Source organism: Pezoporus flaviventris, unplaced genomic scaffold (genome assembly GCF_033815535.1).
Source record: "Pezoporus flaviventris isolate CSIRO_AGI_PZ_B2104156 unplaced genomic scaffold, CSIRO_AGI_Pfla_v1 ptg000078l, whole genome shotgun sequence".
NCBI classification, from domain to species: Eukaryota; Metazoa; Chordata; class Aves; order Psittaciformes; family Psittacidae; genus Pezoporus; species Pezoporus flaviventris.
In genome coordinates this window covers 6,624,245-6,639,381 of record NW_026892626.1, presented here as the reverse complement: position 1 = coordinate 6,639,381, position 15,137 = coordinate 6,624,245, and the positions used below count along the sequence as shown (strand labels likewise).

General features: G+C 36.4%; 1 protein-coding gene across 33 annotated transcripts in view; it reads left to right on the top strand.

The window, feature by feature from the left end:
- The window catches only part of RBFOX1 (RNA binding fox-1 homolog 1), a 1,284,179-nt gene that overhangs the window by 1,013,098 nt on the left and 255,944 nt on the right, over positions 1-15,137 (top strand). The window contains exon 1 of one of the 33 annotated variants that reach the window (XM_061473760.1): positions 11,893-11,915. The exons of the other annotated variants lie outside the window; for them this stretch is intronic. The gene's annotated coding sequence lies outside the window, so the exon portion shown is untranslated. Of the gene's footprint in view, positions 1-11,892; positions 11,916-15,137 lie in introns of those variants that run through there. 33 annotated transcript variants of the gene reach the window in all.

The window sequence follows — 15,137 nt, the reverse complement described above, 5'->3', positions numbered from 1 at the left end:
TATTGACTTCCATGAAACCATCTCTAACTTTATTTCTTTATTTACAAATGCCTGAATGATGTTTTACAGTATTTCTTTTTGTTCCTGAAGATGAGATAAAGTTAAAGCTTATTTTTATTTCAGAATATTTGTTTTCTATTGCTGCTGAGAGAATAGAACTTAAATGTTTGCAGATTATAAACCCTTCTGTAGCTTTGTTTTCTTTCCTCCTTCAGTAGTGTAGGCTAAACCATTTCTGACTTGGAGCATGGGAGTGAGTTCATAATAACAGATTCTTGTATACGCCCTAGATTATACATGTATGTGGGAGGGATTCGTATGTGTGCAATTAGAATTTGCATCAGATAAATATGATTTATTTAATATTTAAAGAAATTGCATGTCTTAACTAAAGTGCATGCTCTTAGTACTTTTGTATTCTGGATATGTTTTAGAAATTACATTTGTAGATCAGTTTTAATGATCCAGTGTGACTTATGCACTTAGTATACAAAATGTACTCCTGTGTTTTGTTGGATTTGTTCATTTGAGTTTGGCAAACAGCAATTTGTATGGTAAAGATCCAGCTTTTGGAAGGAAAAATGTGAATTAAGGTGAGAGGTCAACATGGCCACACAAGGAGCTGATAAAAGATAAGTTAAAGATGAGATTAGGTGCTAAAATAACCTTCCTGTATGAGGTATTGCAGTATCATTATGCAGACACATCTATAGTATAACACTGCTCTAAGGTTTAAGAAACTGCAACCATAATGATTACTTTAAAATAGTGAATTCAATTCCATCTATTCCATTTGAGAGAAAGATGAGAAGTGATTGCTAATGCACTTCACAAAGTGCTGTATCTAGCGGATAATTTTTAACTCTTTAAAGTGGATTAACTGGCACACTGAGAGTATCTTTTTTTTCTCTTTTTTAAGTGTTGGCTTTCTCGCCTGGTTAATCCTATTGTCAGTTTGGGATCATTCTGCCTCTAGTAATCACAATTATGTTTAAAGTTTAAAAGTCATCTGAATTCCTGATGATAATTTTCGCAGGTTTAAAATTCTCTGCTTGTCGTTTCTTTTGATCGCTGGTTGGCATTTTAGATATTCTGGATTCCTAGAGAGGTAATTTTCATCTTAATCCAGATATGATTTATTGTTTTGTGTATTTGGTTAAGTATTTCTTAGGAACAATTTTACATTATCTCAAAATTAGTCAGGCAGAAAGATAGTACTGTAGTGACATCGCTTACAAAGCTAAGGTAACATGGTTCTAGTTTCAAATAGGAAAGACTAAGAACTGGTTTATATTTTTGAAAAATATTAATAAACTTTTACCATGCCAGTCTAACTGGGCTTAGTTAGTTTTGGTTGTTCGGGTGTTTTTTTACTATTTTTCCCCATATCTGATAATTTCTAGCAAGCCTACAAAAAGATTTATATGTTTAGGGCACATATCACTATTTCAGTGAAACTGTAGATATTATAAAGTTGTGTATTGATCTTAAATACTGATAACTTAAGAGCTTTATGTGGCAATTTAATAACTAGTGATTTCCCCCTGCCTGTGGACCCAGTGACCAGCAGTATAGAGACACTATGTGAATTTACCGAGGACTCTATAAATTGCACTTCAAATATGTCTGCTCACTTGCACCTCAATTAAAATTAATTCAGATATATATATTATAAGTAAGCTCTTAGTTTTTAAACTTTACTATTTAGAATCTGTTAAAATATTTGTTCTCTGGTTTTGTGTGTATCTGCCATATACCCTAGTATTCTGTCACATGTAACTTTAATAATTGGATAGGTCTTTTCTGAAAGACTATAAAAGACATCATGTTCTTCTCAACTTGGGCAGATGAGCCCTCCTGACAATAAATATTTATGTGGCCACAATTATGGTGGTTTTCTGTGGAGCTGTAGTAGTCATTTTGGAAAATCCGTTTTTTGGAAGTCATTTGGTATTGGCCATTATTTATTTGCTAAAGTAACACTGCTTCGTCAGTTTATTTAGTATAAATGGATAAATTGCTTTCCACAGAGTACATACAGAAGTGCTCTACTACTTGTCCAGGGTGAGAAACTTAAGTATTTGCTCTGATACCTGACAGATTATGCACATATATCATGTTTTAAGAGCTTAGTGAGGAACTGAATCTTTTTTAAAAACAGTTTGTGCGTACAGGATGCTAAAAAACATTTAAAGCCTAACTGTTGAAAATAAAATTGAAAATAAATAAAGTTCAGAGGCCTAGTTCACATTATAGATGAACTGTTAATCAGATATTCACTAGAAAAAGACATCAGAAACTGAAGGATGCTTCCAAGGTAGTTGGGCTATTTGAAATGGTCTGAAATATTTGGCTGTTCTCTTACTAAGATGCTTCTAACTTTAGAAATTCAGAAAGAGTTTGCAAACATTAGAACTGAAATGACTGTATCGGTGGCAGCAACAGACAGAAAGAGAATACATGGTTTTGATCTGCAAGTTTTTACTGTATCATGATAAAGATAGGGACAATTGGGAAAATAGTAGATATGTTTGGATTAGAATTTTACCTGGTGTCAGTATTTAAAGATACAGGAAAAGGGAACTTGGATTTGCAGTGCACTCTATCATTTGGTTATATTTATGGTGTTAGCAACAGCTAAATACATCTATTTTCTTCTCCTTACTAGTGCATATTGATGCAAGAAATAAATTCTGACCACAAGCTTAAATCAAGTGCTAGCGGGAAGTAATTTTTGCAGCAAATTTTTGACCACTTGTAAATTGGGATTTAGCATGTATTAATGGAGGCTTAGTTCTGTTAACTGATGTTTCCCTGTGACAGATACTTGCCTGGACGTAGAGTTATTTAGCTGTTATTTTCTGAGTAAAGTCACAAAGTCACCTGTGGTTTTGAAGCATCACATAATATTCCATGTCATTCTGTACAGTGCTGCTGTCATTATTTTAAAACTGGTACTTTTTTCTTTCTGTTTAATGATGATAGATGTGCTTTGTTTTAAATAGTGAAGTGGTTTGTACAAAGGGTAATTCCTCTTAAATGGAGCAATTGCTCATAGTGGACATTCACAGATCGAAAACGATTGAACTGAAACTTCAATATCAACCTTTTCTGTCTTTAACAAGAAAGTAGTTCACGGTACAGCTCTTGTATCAATGGTGAAAAAAATCTACCATGAAAACAAAACAAACCCCAACAAACTCCCCATCTCTACCCCAGCTATTCCATTAGTGCTTACATGGTAAATTAGTGTAATTTTATTTGGGCCTTAAGCATTATGGCTATAGAGAAAAGATGAATTCCCCACTCAGTTACTTATGTCATGCTTCTAGATCTCATGATTTATAGGAGCCTGAAACACTTTTTATCAAATTCTTTCTTCATGGCTTAATTCAATGTTGATTTATTTGATAGCCTTTTCAGTTGATATAGTCAATATCATCAATAATGGAATAAGGATTAGAACAGATTATCTTTGTGCTAAAGTTATGTAAAGAATTAGAATGGATGGGCAATTCCTGCCTACAGTTTACCCCTTTTATAGAGCACAAGCATACCAGTCGCTGAATACCACCATTACAGTTGCAGTTCTGAATATGTGTGTTTTGCATTTTGTACTTCAGTGAGCCTTCAAAGGAGCAGTTGTGTTAGTTGAATTCAGTAACTGATGTTTTATGATGACACTGTTTAAATCTATCATGAGAACACTGCCTTTCTTTACTAGTCCATTTATAGTACTCATTCACTCTGTGGCTCTCCTGTAAGATCAGTTATCTGACCTTAGCTCATGAAAATTTTAGGCATCTGTTCACTTACAAATTGGAGTCTTTGCACAGTTTTGTTCCCCGGTCTGCTATTTCATGACAGTTTTCATGTGAGAACATACAACCTCTGCTTATGACTGCATGAGTGAAAAGAAGTCCATGTTACTAATGCTCACTCACCATCTGTTTTTCTTACAGCTGGGCCTTGAATAATTGTCCAGTAGCTGATGGACCAAGGGTAGGCAATCTTTTCAGGGTTTTCTGATTCATTTAACCAGCTTCCCTGCCTCAAGAGAAACAGTGCTTGTTTATTCATATGGTAGGGTAAAAAACTGTACTCTGGCAGATAAATCATAGTGCTGTTAAAACAAATAAAAGAATTGCCATGCTACAGACTGTACAGTGCGGCTGTATGTGCACCTCAGGGGGCAGTGTGGCACTCTGGGAATTCTGTGGGAATGAAACCGACCCCCAGGTGGGAGTGCAATTGTTGAGTCCCGAAGTACGGTTAAGGCAGAAGTAAGGAATGATGCCTTGATGTGCTGTTTATCTTAATTAGGGGGTGAATAAGATGGTTTCGTGTTCACCAATAAACTTCGAAGTTGGTATTCGAGACTCCACCTCTGATTCAAGACAAATTTACATGTTGACAAATCTTTTTTTCTCACAAGAGCTGTTTTGTTGTTTTCCAAAGACTAATGAGAAGTGGCTTAGAGATCAAGTGCTATAGCAGTACTCATTCTGAATGAGAGCTTGTTTGGGGCATTTAACGACAGCTTGTCAAACAAAGTCACTCTCTTCTCACAATAGCAAGAGGAGGTGCTTTAGTTAAGTGCTCCCCTCTTTAAATACTGGAAGAAGAAAAGGGGGGGGGAGGAGGGGAAGGGAAAAAAAAACCATACCAAAACCCACACGAAACCCCTTTAGCCAACCAGAATCAGTTAAGAAGGTTTCTTGCTGTTTTGGATTGTAAGAGCCAGAGCAGTTGCAAAGGAGCTTGCACGTGGCAGACGCAGGTGAATATTTTTGGCTTAGAATCATTGTTTTTATAACAAGGCTCTTTGAACATTTTAAAACACTTCAGCTGAAAAGTGATGGCTGGATTTTCTGTTGTGAGCTCTTCCTAAGTTGTCACTCTTCATTGCTATTTGCTAGACATGTCTGTGGATGGTTATTTTCTAAAAAATGTATGTGGTCTGGTATTTTATGCCAGGGAAGGTTCGTGGCAGTTTTGTAAGCAGGGCAATTGGTCGTTATTTCATTCTGTTTGTTTAGATTTTTGACCATTAGCCATGCAACACTAGATGATGAAGATTTTTGCTTTCAATGAGTGCAGTTCTGAACTGGTAAATAAGTACTATCATCATGTTAATATTAATTCCGTTTAAGGTATTTTTTAAAGTATTTAATAAGTAGGATAAATGAAAGTGATGGAAATTGTGACACTAGAATTTATCACCTTCCTTTATAGAGTTAGAATAGTGTTAGTGGAAAGCAGAAGTCAACACCCTCTAAGAATCCTTCAAGCCTTCCTGCCTTTTAAAGGTGTATGTGCGATTGATTTATCAGGTTTAAAGTGTGATGTGTAGTACAAGAGCTCTCTTGAGGAACTCCTGTCATTTCTTTGCTAGCATTGCTCATTTGCCTCTGAGTTGCCTAGTGCAGCACCATTGACTTCTTTTACATTTTGCTTCCCCTCCTTCTCTGTCAGTGCAGTAGCCCAGTGAATTTAATTAGAAAAAAATAGCATATCTAATGTCTGTAGTATTCTGACTAGTTGTAGTTGGGCCTTTGGTCTTTTGCACTATAGCAGGCTCCAGCTGTGGAGAGATCTCACTGTGTTTTGATCCTCCTCGTTCTCGTTGTGTTGAACACGTGCAGAATCAAAATTAGGTACTGTAGTAAGAACTGAAGCATTCAGTGAATTATTTTTTGTTCACAGTGAGTCACTGACTTATTTTTTCCCCTAGATACGGAAAGAAGGTGTGTGGTACTTCAGAATAGAAATACTTCAGATGTTCAGATGCTCATGAGTAAGAATGCAAGTGCTTTCATCTTAGATAATTTTTTAAATTTACCTTTTGACCCTTTATATAAAAACACACCAAAAATTGTTGGTATTCCTATCTGTAACAGCTTGAATATGCTTTTTTTCTAACTGTGCATAAATTTAACATACCTCATAAAGATTTGTGAGCTGTATCTGTGGTTCTTACATACCTTGCCTCAGTTCCTTGCTGATTTGCACTAACATTATTATTATTACTACTATCATAACTATTATTATTTCATTTTGAAGACTGCTTTTATTTTGCTTCATAACCTTTTCTTTTATGCTACCTGCATTACCTGTCCTGTGGCCAGTAAGACTTCATTAAATAGTTAATTACTCGTATCGATTATTGGCATGAAACTTTCATCACAAACAAGGTTATGTTTTCATGATGGCACTTTTTTTTAAGACACTGTGAATTTGAAGTGTTCGTTTGAAGTAAGTTTTCGTAATCATTACAGAGGGAGGCAAAAAACTGGTTAAAAGTTCTCAGAGAATAAGATCTCCTCAGAAGAGAGCTAGTGTGAAAATTTGGGGGTGAAGTCAGGCAGCCCCTACATCCAATGACTCTCCCCTCCTTTCTAAAGCTTTTTTTTTAATCTTGTCATGCGTTAGTGTTATCTCTGGGATGTTACAGGGCTGCATTGCTCAATTAATGCTCTACGGCAGGAGGAGGAAAAAAAATGTCTCTCTCTTGTCAGAAGTGAAGTTATTTACTTTCAAAAACTGACAGAATAGCACTGCAGGGGCTTCATTTATTTCCGTTCAGAATGTCATTATTGTGTAATGCAGAGGGACTTGTGCATGCATTGCAGGCTTATTCATGTAATCTTTAGTCTGCTGGATGGCTGTAGAGTGTAAAATGGGACACTGGAATGTTACCTTGCTCTGACTTCAGCTCATTCACTTTTGCAAAGCTGCATTCAAAGTGTCTTAAATATTTGCTACTTAGATGGCAATAAATTCATTTGTCAGTGATGCTGCTCTGGCCCAGCTGAAAGACTGATTGTACCCTTAGTTACCTTTATAATATCTGTTATTTTTCCTGATGGTTAGCTTATGGTTTCAGGCTGCCTTTTCAGCGTTGCCCTCTGTGTCATACTCTTCAGTTTTTTGAAGTCTAGTCCCAAAAGGAGTATTTTAGTACAGCATGTTTCATGAAGACTACTTGCTATTTCATTATGTAGTTTGGAAAAACATTCAGCATTCTTGTTGTTGTGTTGTATATACTTCAGGGGCAAGGTGAGTTAGCTAGATGTTCCCTATCCAAGTTCAGTGTGTGTTGCTGCAAAAATACAGGAGTGCAATTCCAATAGTTTTGGATTATTTTTCCTTTCCCATTGCTACCATCTTTTCCAGCACTGGTTAGGAAATCATGCTTGGCGCATGCGCATGAAACTGCCTGTTGCTCTGTGGAAAGATTTTGGTACATCTAAAGTAAATACACAGATAGAGCTTAACTTCAGGATTTCCTCATGCCCAGATGTTGCTTTGGAAAATTACTTCATTTGTAGAGAAATCACCTTTTTAGTGGTAGTTGATTTTTTTTTTTTTGTTATTGTTTTTAAGACAAACCTACCTTTCAGTAGGTTTTTTTCAGTTGGGTTTTTTCAGTTTAAAGTGGTAAACTAAGCACTTTAAAAATTCAAAATTTATTTAATAATAGTAGATTTTATTTGAACACAGCCAGTTTTTAAATGAGGGGGAAAGGATTGCACTTCTAAATAAGCTTGCTTGCTTCTTTCCTTCTTTTCTCTTCCTTTTATTTGCAGACATAAAATCCAATAAATTTCTATTGCAGTTTCTGGGCTTGGGGGAGAAAAAGGAGAGGAAAAGTACAAAGCTATTGGGAAGCGTCAAACACAGAGAATGATGAAGTACATTTCATAGCAGCCAGTTCCAACCCCAAAATCCCTGTTGTGCAGGAAGGCTTTCCAGCTCACACAGGAAAGTCAGCCATTGCATGGCATAGTATTAATGATTTATACACCCTGCACTGCTGCTTTTGTTCACTAGCAGAGCCAGGTTGTGTTAATAAAGGAATTTCAGGGAAAAGGGTCCCAGCATGCTGAGTTGTTTTGCTCAATGTGGTGGGTACTGCCTTCATAAATCGAAGGAATTTAGTGCTTTACAGCCCTTCACAGGTACTGAGGGTGGTGTTTTTTCTTGTTTTTAATCTGATTCACGTAGGAATATTTGAATTTCTATAAAGAACAAATGAACTACTGGATGAGGTCTCTCTCAGCTGTTTTAGGGTTGACTGATTTGCTTCACAGTGGCTTTGTACTTCCACTTGTTTTCCATTTGGTATTTATGCTTTATGGTGTTGTCTATGGAAAGAGGCTATCATGGTTTTTTTAACATAATGAAATGCAGATCACATTATTCTGTTTCTCAGAAATAAAGTGTAAAGGCAAATATGTTTGCAGTAAACAAAGAAATTTTGTACTCTTTATCTAAAAAACATTAATTCTACTTATTAAAGCATTTATCCTTTTAAAATCAAGATTTTTTTTATTAATTAGCAGAAATGTGCTTCCATGTTCTTTTGCAATAAATGCGTTAATTTTCAAAGTTTTTTTATCTGGAAACTTTGTTTCATAATAGTAACTGTTGGATTGGGTATATAATTTTGTATTAATTTACATAATGATTCTTTTTAGATAGTGGATTGATATTGATTTTACTTAAGAAAATATGTATCTGCATTTGATTATAGAAATGAAGGGTGGTTTCAAGAAAAGCTCTCAGATTCTGTCATGAAGTATTAAACGATGTTATTGCACACTTCTAGAAAATGACCACTTGGTTTAGTACTTAGAGAATTTCATCTTTAATTTCCATTACTCCTTTGCAAAGGTTGGGGTGTGAGGTGGGTGTAGAAAATAATTACAGGGAACGTGTTTCGCATTTAAAGGGAATCTGGCTTTCCATGGGAACCTTAGGACTTTGTATTACACAGCAGGCACAGTAGTTTTAGTCTATTGGGATCATTCAGAGTCATTGGTTCATGTAGCTTTTGCTTACGGAAAATATGACTGCCTGTCCTGGCTTTGTTACAATAGAAAACACGGTTCCCTCCCACCTCTGTGGAAGTCAACATTGTCGAATTGGCGCTCTATAAGTTAAAGCTGCTTAATGCTGAGAGGAATTTTGTGTTTGTAGTTTGTTCTGTAGTCTGATGCCAGATAAAAACCTTCTTTTCCATTTTCATCACTGGTTTAAATATCACAGATTAATGCAAGACAGGTGCCCAGTAAATGAGGTTTATGTTTATAGAATACCATTTTTTTATTTGTTTGTCCTCTATTATTTGGGTGCGTGAGTGTTTCATTGTATTTAATTATGTCTGTGAGGCATAAGACAACAGTCAACATCTGCTCTATTGTTTCTTTGGTTTACAGATAGCTTTGATGGGTTATTAAACAATCTATTTTTCAAACAGAAAACAGGGAAATAAGCTGCACCAATATTATGTAATTTTGTAAAGGTACATTATGTAATTAGCTGTCTAATATTTGCACAATAATCTTTTATTTTGGTTGAATAAATGCTATTCTGTTAAAAAATAATCAATGATCTATGGCAGTTTTTATTTTATAGTGTACTTCTAGTTTATAATATATGGGTTAAGTTGATTTTGGCACTACTAAATTGATTTTACCATACATTTGATATTGAAATAATGCTCTTGAGTTGTGAATGCTGATACAAAAATCAGAAATGCATATTAACTTCTGTTTATTACTGAAACAGCTGCCGATGAACTCTTACTGCTTACAGGAAAAAATATTAATTAACTTGAATTATTTTTGAGAATGAGTTTGCACTGTTGCTAGAGCATCAGCTGGGGAGAGCAATGCTCAAACTGCTTTTACTCTCGCAGGTCTTAGGGCAGAGCAACCCTTGGTACTTCCCTGCCAAGGGAGATTGTGCTCTACAAGCAGGGAGACAACACTGTAGAACTTGACTCTTCTACAGATGGATTTTCTGTTGGAAGAGTGCTTGTTTTATTTCCTGTTTTGAATTTCTTTGCTTTATTTTAATGTACCTGTCAGCTGTTCTAACTCTGTCTACCTAATACTGATGTCCACTGTATTCACGCTGAATGAATGAAGGTAAATCACTGAAAAATTCCAACTACACAGTATATGATTGGTTTTGCCTCAAAAATGAAATGAGACCAGACCTTTTGTAGCTTTTATCGTTGCAGAAAGTCACCTATTAAAATGCTAGAGTGCATGAGTTTGTAGTATTTTGATGGCTGCTGAGCAGCCACTGTGTACCAGCACAGAGCTACAGTTGCCTCTAGCTGTTTCTTACATGTGTACATCCTTTGAAATGCTGTTAATGTAGTGTGGTGGGTTTATGTACACAGGTTTTCCTTTGAATAAAGTTGTTGAATAGAGTTTTAACATGAGCTAATCTACCCCTTGTATATATTTAACAGAATTCACAGGAGAAAAAAAAAAAAGGTGTAGTAAGCATAATTAGAAAAGTCCACATTATTAACTGTCATGTAGGACTGATGTTCTGGGTGATTGTTTAAATGCCATTTTCCATAATGGCATTCAGCTTTTTGCATAGAAGGAAAATTCCTCACTTTTTTTGTGCAAGAAATTTGTCAGAAGTACTTCATCTCCCTCTCACCTATCTATGTGCATCAGCAGCAGAAGATGTGAATGAAAAACAGGGATTTCAAATCTGTTCCTTCTAGTGTCAATAAATGTTCCTCAATAGATTTGGAGGATTACACTTGCAGTTTCGACTCTGCACAAACATATAACAAATAGAAACTCCAACAGGAGCTTGTAAATGAAGTTTCCTAACTAAAGGAGGAATGCGAGGGTAATGCTATTTTAACTTTGAACACTTTGAAAAAGATGTTTCCAGAAACTCACTGCAGGGTGGTGGTGGAATTGTGATTTTGTTTATGGGGTTTTTTGGTTTTGGTTGGTTTGTGGGGTTTTTTTCCTCTGATGTTTATCGCAAAATGCTTTGTTAAGGTGTGTCTTTTAGGAACTGCTCGTTATAAACAAACCTGTGTGATTGTATACAGCCGAACCAAGCATGCAGCTGTCTTCAAGTGCATGTGTGGAAATGGATTATTCATAGGCTTTTTCCTGGTATGTAATGCAGAGATGGATTTTAATGGGAGAAAAAAAAATAGGATCAGAATTTCTGCTATGGTAGATCAACACAGTTTATTGACTTCCACTAATTAGGTTATCCTTGGCTTTGCTGTGAACTTCATGCATCGTACAGGTTATATGCATTTTCTCTCATCATCGTGTTCTCTTTTATTTTGCTTGAGAACAGTTTTAAGTGCTTATTTGCACTAAAATTATACAAGTGGTGTGTTCCCACTTCCAGCTTTCTGGAAACACTAAGGGAAAGTTATTTTCACAGATTTATGACTGAGTTACAGCAGGCAGCATCTGATCTATAGAAATGGCAGACCCTAGTTATCTGTATAGCGTTATGAGGAATTAGGACTACAGAGCAGAAAATAGTTCAATGTTTTGTTTGTATAATCTTAAAAAGCTAATCAGGAATGAATAATAGGGGATAAGCTTTTATTACTAGTACCACAAATGGCCAAATAGATTAGTAGACAACAAAAACTGTGAACTTCCATTGCTTATGCACTAGTACTAGATGACTCAAGCGTCTGAGGAAGCAGGCTGTGAAAGAAACCTATCATTAAGAAAAAAATTAAAGGAATTATAAGAACCTTTGAAAACTCTGTAAGAAGTCACTAATCCCAGTTGACTCATTAATTAGTCTGAAATCTGGCAATTCTGTAGAAGCAGCTATGTAGCAGTTTTCTGACATTGCAATGCCAGTGAGATAGTCCACTAATAGCACTTATAATGCAGATGTGCAGAAGCAATGTGGGAACAACAGAATATCAGCTTTCAGTGCAGTTAGTGTTTGTTGAGCAGTGCAAGTCAAAACTTGCAGAGAAATATTAAACTTTTTGTTTTCATTTGTTCCTGGTGTTCAGTAATGTGTATTTTGGTGTTTTGCTTTTTTTAACTCAACAGTATCATGGGTTGTATTTCTTCTGGTTAGAGAAAAATGACTATTAAGAAAAGGTAAGAGGCTCTTAGTCGAAGAGTTTGAATTAAAGTTTTTGTTTCTGGTCCTCCTGTGTTGTGTTACATTGCAGGAGAGTTACTCATATCTCAGATCTTAGAAGTAGACTACTTCTTGTCTTATTTCTTGCAGCAATAAAATCTTACTCATCTCCAACTACTAAGCTTAATGTCAGCTGAAGTACTGATTTCAATAAAAATAATCCTCTTCTGTTTTCTTTCTCTGTACCAGTCCTTGGCTGGTATCATCCAAGGGCACTGACAAAGGTTGATTAAAACTAAATGAAGGTGAGATTAAAAAGGCCATACTTTCTTTATTTCCTTCTAATATAAAATGGAATTAACCAAAAGTAAAAGACAGAGCCTCGGGCGAAATGGTCTGCTGTGAGGCATCCCTGTCCATGGCAGGGGGTTGGAGCTAGAAGGTCTTAAGGTCCTTTCCAACCCTAACCATTCTATGATTCTATAAGTAGATGGCAGGAAAGGCTCTTCCCATCTGGCATTGATACAAAATTGTTATGGTTTTCCGTTCCCAAGTGCTAATTCTATCCTATGCTGTTATTTGCATCAATAGTAGGGTCCCCAAAAGTTTACATTGCCCTGAGGAAGTTGTTGTGAGAGATATTAGAAATCATGTATTTGCCATTAATGCAGTATCCACCATGGCTGCTGAAGAAAATCACCTGTTTAGTAGAATAGTTACTTAGGACTGGAATACATAAGGGATAAGTAGAATATTGTCTAAGACGTCTTGGGGGATGGGAGGAAAGAAAACACATGATGTGATTTTAAGGCGAGATCTGTTTCCTGTATTGCCAGGAATTTTTGTTGAAGCTTAATCCATGGAACTTTCTTCTTTCAAAGTAATTTTACTGTGTATTAGCTGTTTGCATCACGATGACTGTAGAGAGTAGGAGAGCAATTCCCGTCACATTGTCATGGCCTCAGTCACAAACCCTCAGGCTATGGGAAGGAGAGATCTGACCCCTCTGGGGAGAAGGCAGGTACTCCTCTGCCATGTAATCTGTTAGCTGGGTCGGCCTGAAGAACAGCTACCTGTAAGACATCAGGCTGAGCTGAGGAGTGGTGCCTGAATTGCTGAATGTGGGACTAAGTGTGTCTCCAGATAGTTGCATTAAGAGATACCTGTGAGACTGAACTGACTTCAGATATAAAGTAGCAAAGAAGTTGAAAAAAGCTTTCTTAACTTTGTGGTATTCAGATTTTGAGGCAAGCTTCATATCTACTGTGCCTTCTAATGCTTGCAGCCAAATCCTGCCTGCCTCAGACGCTCCTAGCATCTAGTTCTTGGCTAAACTTAAAAACTATTGCTGATCTTTTGAATAGAGCTGACTTAGAGCTTACATTAAATTGAATGCCTTCAAGTCTTGATATTTTATCTCTGGAGAATATGGAATTTGTCAGTTGTGAACAGAAATTCTCTCTTATCCTTTTACAGTCCTGTAGGGTCTTTATTATTTTGGGGTTTGAGGAGGTTATTTCTCCAAGGCACCCTGCTCACTTAGGATATCTACCCTATGCTGGTTTCTGCAATCAAATCATTGCACTTGGCACAGTAGGGTGCTTGAATGATGTATTTATACAGGCAGGAGGCATGATTTAATACCATCTCATGATTCACCATGCAGTCCTATTAATATGAACATTACTCAGGGGAATGAGTAGCTGTTACTTGTCAGCAAATCCCAAGTGTGTTAGGGGGGTGAAGTTGTATTGAAAGATCCTCACAGTGATACTCTGATTTTCCCAAGGGAAGCAAATGAAAACTGTACTTTGATAAGTAATGAGCGTGCTAATCGGGGTCAAGAAGAAGTCATAGCTTCCTGTGATAGAGTAGTCAGAAGATCCTCACTTCAGCAACAGAGAAGTCCGTTTGACTGGATTTGGCAATAAAAATACGTGGCTATCCATCATCTCCATGTAAACGAATCCTCATAGATAACACTGACAGGCTTGTCTGTTCTAGAATACACTGTTACATTCCTGAGATCCTGTTTTATGCACGTTGGCATCAACAAGGCAACAACCATAAACGATATGGAGTGAGGCTGATGGTGTGCTCAAGTACTAGCAAAAATCTTGTGTGAAATGGATGCTGACCTAGAATGGCACTGCTTGGGTGTATCACTGGGATTCATGAAGAGTGGATATTGATTAGAAGTCAGTCTGTTACTGATTTGCAAGAAAAGAATTACTTTGTTGCTGCTGGTCTGTATTTGCAAATGAATGCACTCAAAGGGGAAGATTAGAGTCTGTTCCTACCTGTTGGCAAAATACATTAAAAATTACATATTTCTTGGGCATCTTTTATCCAGCACATGAAAAAGAAGACTAAATGAATGAGAACTGAGATTAACATATATGAAAGTATGATAGTAATTTACATTTTGTGAAGTACATATGTATAGTCCGACATTCTTAAAAATCAAGATCTGTGTGGTACTGATTATCATTTATGCCACTGGAAAATGTATGTCATTTTCAGTAGTTTGGCTGTGTAGCTTTGTGATGTCAAGCATGAGATCTTGAAGGTGTCCGTTCTACATTTCATACAGAATTTTCAAAACTGCTTAACTTCACATAGATCGGAGGCTTATCTCAACTTTTAAGAAATGGCAGACAAACTAAAGAGCAGGGTTGTGAAAGATACCTGAAGTAGCCTGGAAATGGGAAAGAGTCTATTCTCAAATAAGCCAGTGGTGGAAATACAATAGATTTGGTATGCTATCCAGCCAATAGGAAATATTAATAAAAGCCAGTATGAAACTCTTGTCAGAAAAGGAAGGCAATATGATGATCATAACAAAAATAGTGAAGATGTTTGCAATGCATCTTTGGTGTTGTGAATAAGTAGCTATGTGCACATGTCAAAATCAACTCTTGGTAGTTAAAGCAGTAGTATTTCCCTCCAGATCTGCAGCTAACTTTTCAGAGTGATCCAGGACAATAGGGTACAGAGAAACTCCCTTGACAAATAGAACTGTAAAAGTGGCTTGCATCACTGTGTGTGCTGCACCACTTTCTGTTTTAGATGATTTTCTGTGTGACTTCTTGATAGACTAATGTTACCCTTCTTCCTAGTTCAGTGCCCAGCACATTAAATAACTCAGGTTCCCAGATTTATCCTGCTTTAATTTTGAGATGAATGCTGGCACAAAAAAAAAAAAGAGAAATCTGGTTGTGATTCAGAATCATTCAAAT